The 7,257-nt window shown below is 39.2% G+C and overlaps 1 pseudogene across 1 annotated transcript in view; it reads right to left on the reverse strand.

The window, feature by feature from the left end:
• Positions 1-6,230: 6,230 nt before the first annotated feature.
• LOC105514267 overlaps positions 6,231-7,257 on the reverse strand; it is a 3,861-nt pseudogene continuing 2,834 nt past the window's right edge. The window contains exon 2 of the transcript XR_001002158.1: positions 6,231-7,099. The product of XR_001002158.1 is annotated as an omega-amidase NIT2 pseudogene (transcript). The remainder of the gene's footprint in view (positions 7,100-7,257) is intronic.

Consider the following 7,257-nt stretch of genomic DNA (forward strand, 5'->3'; position numbering starts at 1 on the left):
CCTCGGCCTCCCAAAGTGCTGGGATTACAGGCGTGAGCCACTGCACCCGGCCTTACCTATAGTCTTAAGGTTCTTGGGCCTGCTAGAAAGTGACAATTTTTACTCATTAACTATCAGGCTGGAGGCTGGGCACAGTGGCTCATGCCTGTAATCCCAGCACTTTGGGAGCCGAGGTGGCTGGATCACCTGAGGTCAGGAGTTCGAGACCAGCCTGACTAACATGGTGAAACCCTGTCTCTACTAAAAATACAAAAATTAGCCGGGCGTGGTGGCACATGCCTGTAATCCCAGCTACTCAGGAGGCTGAGGCAGGAGAATCGCTTGAACCCGGGAGGCAGAGGTTGTATTGAGCCGAGACTGCACCATTGCACTCCAGCCTGGACAATAAGAGTGAAACTCCGTCTCAAAAACGAAACCGTCAGGCTGGGAACCCTTGAAGGGCATTCTGTGTTCTGAAATACGATGTTCCAGTCAAAACCTTGGTAATATAACCAATATTTTCAATTTCATTCTATTAAAAAAGAGTAGATTTTTATTGAACTTACGCACATAACCATGTTGCCATAAAAAAATAAGAATACTCCCAAGTAGTTTCTAAATTTTGGAAGGATCAAGTAGGGAAGAAAAGAAAATGCTTCCATGTTTCTTCACAAAAGTGTATTTTACCAAACTCTTATGAACTATAGATAGCTTAAGAGAAAAAATTTCCTTAAACTTGAAAATAAAACATTTAAGGAAAGAACCAATGATATTTTACATAAAAGTTAAAAAAAAAAGGCCGAGTGCAGTAGCTCACACCTGTAATCCCAGCACTTTGGGAGGCTGAGGCAGATGGATCACCCAAGGTCAGGAGTTTGAGACCAGCCTGACCAACATGATAAAACCCTGTCTCCACTAAAAATACAAAAACTAGCCAGGCGTGGTGGCACATGCCTGTAATCCCAGCTACTTGGGAGGCTGAGGCAGGAGAATCACTTGAACCCAGGAAGAGGAGGTTGCAGTGAGCTCAGATCGCACCACTGCACTCCAGCCTGGATGACAGAGCGGGATTCTTGGGGGAAAAAATTAAAAATAAAAGGTAACAAAAACATTACCTTCATCAGTGTTACTTAATCTTATGTAATTTTTTTCTGCTTGATCTTGATTAGCAGTTTCGTGAATTCAAGTCTCTTCATTAGAGTTCTGAAAAAATTTTATTCAGTCTTGATCTTACAGTTATTAGTAACTTAGACTTAAGAGTTTTGTTACCGTCTTTTCTGTGAATCTGATTGCAGGTGTCTTTAGAAAAAATCAAAACTATCGATGGCAGAGATTTAGAATAGTCATGATTAAAAATTGAATGGAAATTCATTATAAATCAGCAATTGACAAGGAAATTTGACTACGTTCTAGCTTATGACATAATAACCAGATTTATGACTGATATATTAGATTTCTAAGAGTTTTATACAATTTTGGAACATTCTTATCAATAACTTATCCATTCATGTAACTGAAAGAAGATCTTGCCTCACTATTTGACAAGGTTTCCCAAACCATTTTCCAAATAATCCTGATTTTAGTAGCTCCACAGGATGAGAGAGACATTATTTTACCTTCTCTGTGGCCCAATGGGAAAATCCCAAAGTTAAATCTAGCTTAAAAAGACTTAACTTAGAATTTTGATATTGGGGAAACCCATCAAAGACACCAAAAGATAGAAAGCACTTATCAAAACAGGCACAGTGGAATAATAGTCATGCATTTAACCACAGTGATAATCAAAACTTTGAAGAAATAGAGAAAATTACATAGATGTAAAAATAATCCTTTCAAAGCTCTGTTTTCCTAAGTAATAAAAAGCTAAAACCTACTAAAGACAGCATAGGAATTTATCTTGGTAAAACATAAAATCTTTAGATTTTATTTGTTTTTATTATTTTTTTTTGAGACAGGGTCTCACTCTGTCACCTAAGCTGGAGTACAATGACACAGTTTTGGCTTCAGTGCAGCCTCCGCCTCCTGGGCTCAAGTGATCCTCCCACCTTAGTTCCCTGAGTGGCTGGGACTACAGGTGTGCACCACCGTATCCAGGTAATTTTTGTAATTTTTTATACAGATAGGGTTCCGCCATGTCACCCAGGCTGGTTCAAACTTCTAAGCTGAAGTGATCCACTCACCTTGGCCTCCCAAAGTGCTGGGATTACAGACGAGAGCCACTGCACCTGGCCCAAGATTCTTTCTCATACCAAATTATTATTTTTAACTTTCCTTATCAAAATTACTTTTCATACCTGTAACTTTCTTCATCTCTCTCATCCCTACTTACCGGTTCCTTTCTATCTTGTTTCTAGTTTCTTTCTAAATTCACTTTTTGAGATTACCTTTAAATAATCTCCAAATTAGACAAAACTATTCTTTTTTTCTCAAAGAGAATCATTTTATAATTTTTAGAAACATGTTTCCCCATAACATAATTTTTAATGTGTACTAATGGACTAAAATATGTTTAATCTTTCTATAAAATTTAAGAAGCAGGAACACAGATATTTATGTTCAGTTATTTGTTTCAGTTTTTTATCTTATTTGAAAATGACCCAGACATTTAATGAACATCTATCATTTAATTGAGCATAATTTTAAATTTCCAATTAGCCAGGTGTGGTAGCACACACCTGTAATCCCAGCTATTTGGGCAGCTGAGGCAAGAGGATTGCTTGAGCCCAGGAGTTTGTGAACAGCCTGGTTACATAGTAAGATGCCACATTAAATAAAAAATAAAAATAAATGCACTTTAAAAAATTTCAAATTACATGAAAAGTTCATTTATAAATGTTTATCCTCTTTATATTTACATGATATATTTATTTTTAACAGTTTACCTAGATTACTTATGAAAACAGATATTAGACAAAGCTTGTCATCATTTCAAGTTATTTCTCTGTTAACCATTTTTATAGCCTCTGAATATCAAGTGTTCACCTAAGAAATTTAAAGTTAAATATATGGGTATTTTGTTGATAACACAGGAGATACAGCTGATTTTATGAAACCAACAATATTAAATTAGCCTTATTTACCAAAGGGTTACACAAAGGTTATTGTTTTTAAAATGAATTTATAGTTTAATATCTAACAGATACCAGCATGCAGCTAAAAATGCATACCGACAATTTTGAAGACATTTCTATTTTTATGTTACCAATAATTTAAAAACCAGCTTATTTATTAAAGATTTACTTCTAAAAGGCATTTGGGTTAATTACTATATATTTTCTATGAGTGCTCATTTATCTAAGCCAATCTGAATGGAATTCCCTAAGGGATTTCTGGCTGATTATGTCAGATTTTACCATGGAGACACAACATATTACATAATACATGTACATATGCATAAACATACCAGATGCTTACATATGCACACAAATCTTACAGCTTTCATTTTAAAATTTTAGTCATGAGAGAGTAATACAAACTCACCAGTTTACAAAAGATGGTTGGATCCAACTTCTACTTCTGACAAAATGGGACCTGTTCACATGGCTAAATTTTGCTCCAACAACTAATCCAGTGAAAGCTGTGGACCAAAATTTTCATAAACAGTTTAACTTTTTAAAATCTCTTTCATCCTTTTCCTTTTTTCTGTTTCAATGAGTTTGGGGTAACTCTTTAATGTTTACATTTTAACTAAGACCAACTGAATTGTGTAAGAAAAACAAAGTCTCCAAGTGGCCTTGAATTAGTAGAAAATGTATCTTTTGTTTGCTGGTCTGGTTTACTTGAATAGTTAGTGTGGATGGGCAAGCATTTTGGCTGTGTGTGTGTGTGTGTGTGTGTGTGTGTGTGTGTGTGTTTTCTTTTTTGGCTTTTTTCTGGCGCCTTTTGTCAGACTAAGCAATTTTTATGCTGGACAGAGAAATATTATTGCTCTGAGCTCATGATTTTCACCTGTTTGGTATAGAAGCCCAACTTTTTTTTTTTTTTTTGGGATGGAGTCTGACTCTGTCACCCAGTCTGGAGTGCAGTGGCATGATCTTGGCTCACTGTAACCTCTGCCTCCTGGGTTCAAGCGGTTCTCCCGCCTCAGCTTCTCAAGTAGCTGGGATTACAGGTGCCTGCCACCGTGCCTGGTTAATTTCTGTATTTTTAGTAGAGACGGGGTTTCACCATGTTGGCCAGGTTGGTCTCGAACTCCTGACCTAAAGTGATCTGTCTGCCTCGGCCTCCCAAAGTGCTGGAATTACAGGTGTGAGTCACCAAACCTGGCCCTGAGAACCTAACTTTTATAAACATGTACCTAGTTCTTTTTCTTTTAGACTATTAATCCTTCAATTAACTGTTCTATCACCTTAAGTGGTTGTTAGACAAACCTAAATTTACATTTACAAAAGGTATCTAGGTTGGCTGCCATGAAGCTGTTGTAATTTGTAAAGCCATTAATTTGAAAGACCTTTAGGATCCCCCCCCCCAAAAAAAAAAATCTTGGCTGGAATGCCATTAGGAGAGAGTGTTATCTCAACACTAGCAGAAAAGTTAGCAGATTCAAAGTAGAGATCTTAGAAGGATCCATATGTTAACATTGTAGTTGGAGGGTTTGTGTGCTTTTTTTCTTTTTTAGAGAGTTTGACTAATGACTGAATTTTCCTTCATGTAATTTGCCCATCATCTAAAAAACATGCATAAACATAGGCCATATTATATAGCTGGCTGGAGTCTCAGAAAACCTGGCGTGCCTTAGCGTTTGTGAGTCCCATTCCATTTCTTATTAATCTCTCAAGAGCAAAGATAATCCTATAAATCCACCAGAGAATGTCAGGAGTCTGGACTGGTATTTTAGATTATGGCAACTGCCCTCATGGCTTTTAATTAGTCATCCACTAGTGTCTGCCATTTGGAATGTTTATTTTTGCTCTTGGAGGATTTCCAGAAATCAGCCAAGGAAAAGGGCCAAGTCACTTACAGACACGCATAACTGAACCAAAATGAGACCAAAATTAGTGTTCACAATACTTTTAACCCAGCTGTGCAGATTAAACGCACTCTTCAATTAGGCAGGCAGGAAGAACCAAAAGTAAATTCTCCAGAAAAGACTTGCCTCACAGATAGGATATAAATTCTGTAGAAACCAGAGCACTCAAACCAGAAGGGCACTTGTCCTCATCCCAGAAAGGACTTTCCAGAAAAGACAAAAAGTCTTTTATCATCCCAGGAGGACGTAATGTCCTTTATTAAAGGCAGACTTGTAACTGAAACAAATCCTCTATAAAGTGAAAAACAGTTCACCAAAGGGAGGGAGTCTGAGAATCCTACAGGAGATTCACCCGGCTGGAAAAGGCAACTCATGAAGATGGAGAGCACAGAGGGCTCAGTCAGTATACACTCAGTTTCAGGGGCCTCTGATTCTTCTGAAGTGAGCTTGCCTCATCCCACTTCTGACACCATTTATGTCAACCTCAATAACAAACGGAGTGAGGCCCTCTAAAAGAAAATGATATTTATTTGGTAATAAGGTATTGCAATGGGAATACATGTGTGATAGTAAACCATGTGCATATTCAGGGATTTGAAGGAAGACAAAGGTTTTCAAAGGAAAAATGAGGATTACATAATTGTTTTGAGATAATTATCCTTGGCTACAAGGATCAATAACAACGGTGGTGCCAGTTTGGGGTTGGACAGTCAGTTGCTGAGCAGATGTCCTTGCAGAAGTGTTTTTTTTGGTATAAGGTTGTGATGGTCTTCGTGCTAGGTTCTGGGTTTCACAAGGTTGTGGTCTTTTGGAATAGTTTTTGTTACCAGACATTTATGCATGAGAACTCTCTCTCCAGCTCTTTTTTCTTTTTTGTAAACATACAAGTGACTGTTTTTTTTGTTGTTGTTATTTGTTGTTGCTTTCTTTTCTTTTCTCTTTTCTCTTCTTTCTTCTCTTTTCCTCTCTTCTCTTCTCTTCTCTTTCTTTTGTGACAGAGTCTCCCTCTGTCACCCAGGCTGGAGTGCAGTGGCAAAATCTTGGCTCACTGCAACCTCTACCTCCTGAGTTCAAGCAATTATCCTGCCTCAGCCTGCTGAGTAGCTGGGATTATAGGCACGCACCACCATGTCTGGCTCATTTTTTGGGGTTTTATCATGTTGGCCAGGCTGGCCTCGAACTCCTGGCCTCGTGTGATCCACCTGCCTCAGCCTCCCAAAGTACTGGGATTACAGGCGTGAGTCACCATGCTCGGCCAGAAATGACTTTTTTTTTTTTTTTCCATGAAAGAATTTAATAGGGAGTTGATTATGTTGTAGAGTCATATCTTCCTGTTCTGTGACACATTAGAAATGTAAACTTTAGGGCTTTTTCATCTCCATAGCATAGAGGTCTGATCGCTTCTGTCTAAAAATGGGGATTTGCTGGCGTATTTCAGCCAGCTTCTTCAGGTCTATGTCTGAATACACGATTGCTTCTTCTGTGCCACCTTTGGCTAGGACCTCCCCGCAAGGGTTCACCATGGTGCTGTGTCCCCAGGCAACATAGGAGGTTTTGTCATCCCGGGCAGGAGAGGCTGTGGCCACATACACCTGATTATCAACAGCCTGGCTTCGCTGAAGCACCTCCCAGTGGGCTGGTCCAGTGGTCAGATTAAAAGCTCCTGGATATACCAACAGCTGGCAGTCTCTCTGTGCGTAGATTTGTGCAAGCTCTGCAAACTGCATGTCGTAGCAGATGCCCAGACCCACTCTGCAGTAAGGAGTATCAAATGTGGAGAAACTATCACCCGGACTCAACGTTTTAGATTCTTGAAATGTAATTTTTCCAGGAACATCAATGTCAAACAGATGGATCTTTCTGTACTTCGCTAGTAAAGTTCCATCAGGCCCAAACCACAGCACAGGTGTTATATAACTTCCCAGCATCCTCTTCAGGGATAGAGCCTCCAATGAGATATATGCTGCATTCCTTTGCTACTTTAGAAATCTTCTGTGTGGATTTCTCTGCATATTCAGGAAAATATTTCGTTCCATATGGAGAATTAAAGCATTCCGGCAAAGAAACTATTTTGGCTCCTTGCGTTGCTGCCTCCTGGATAAAGCTACAAGCTCGAGTGACGTTATCTGATTTGATGGAAGAAATTTGAAGCTGGCCGGGCGCGGTGGCTCAAGCCTGTAATCCCAGCACTTTGGGAGGCCGAGACGGGCGGATCACGAGGTTAGGAGATCAAGACCATCCTGGCTAACACAGTGAAACCCCGTCTCTACTAAAAATACAAAAACTAGCCGGGCGAGATGGCAGGCGCC

The sequence above is a fragment of the Colobus angolensis genome, unplaced genomic scaffold (genome assembly GCF_000951035.1).
Source record: "Colobus angolensis palliatus isolate OR3802 unplaced genomic scaffold, Cang.pa_1.0 Scaffold24, whole genome shotgun sequence".
NCBI lineage: Eukaryota > Metazoa > Chordata > Mammalia > Primates > Cercopithecidae > Colobus > Colobus angolensis.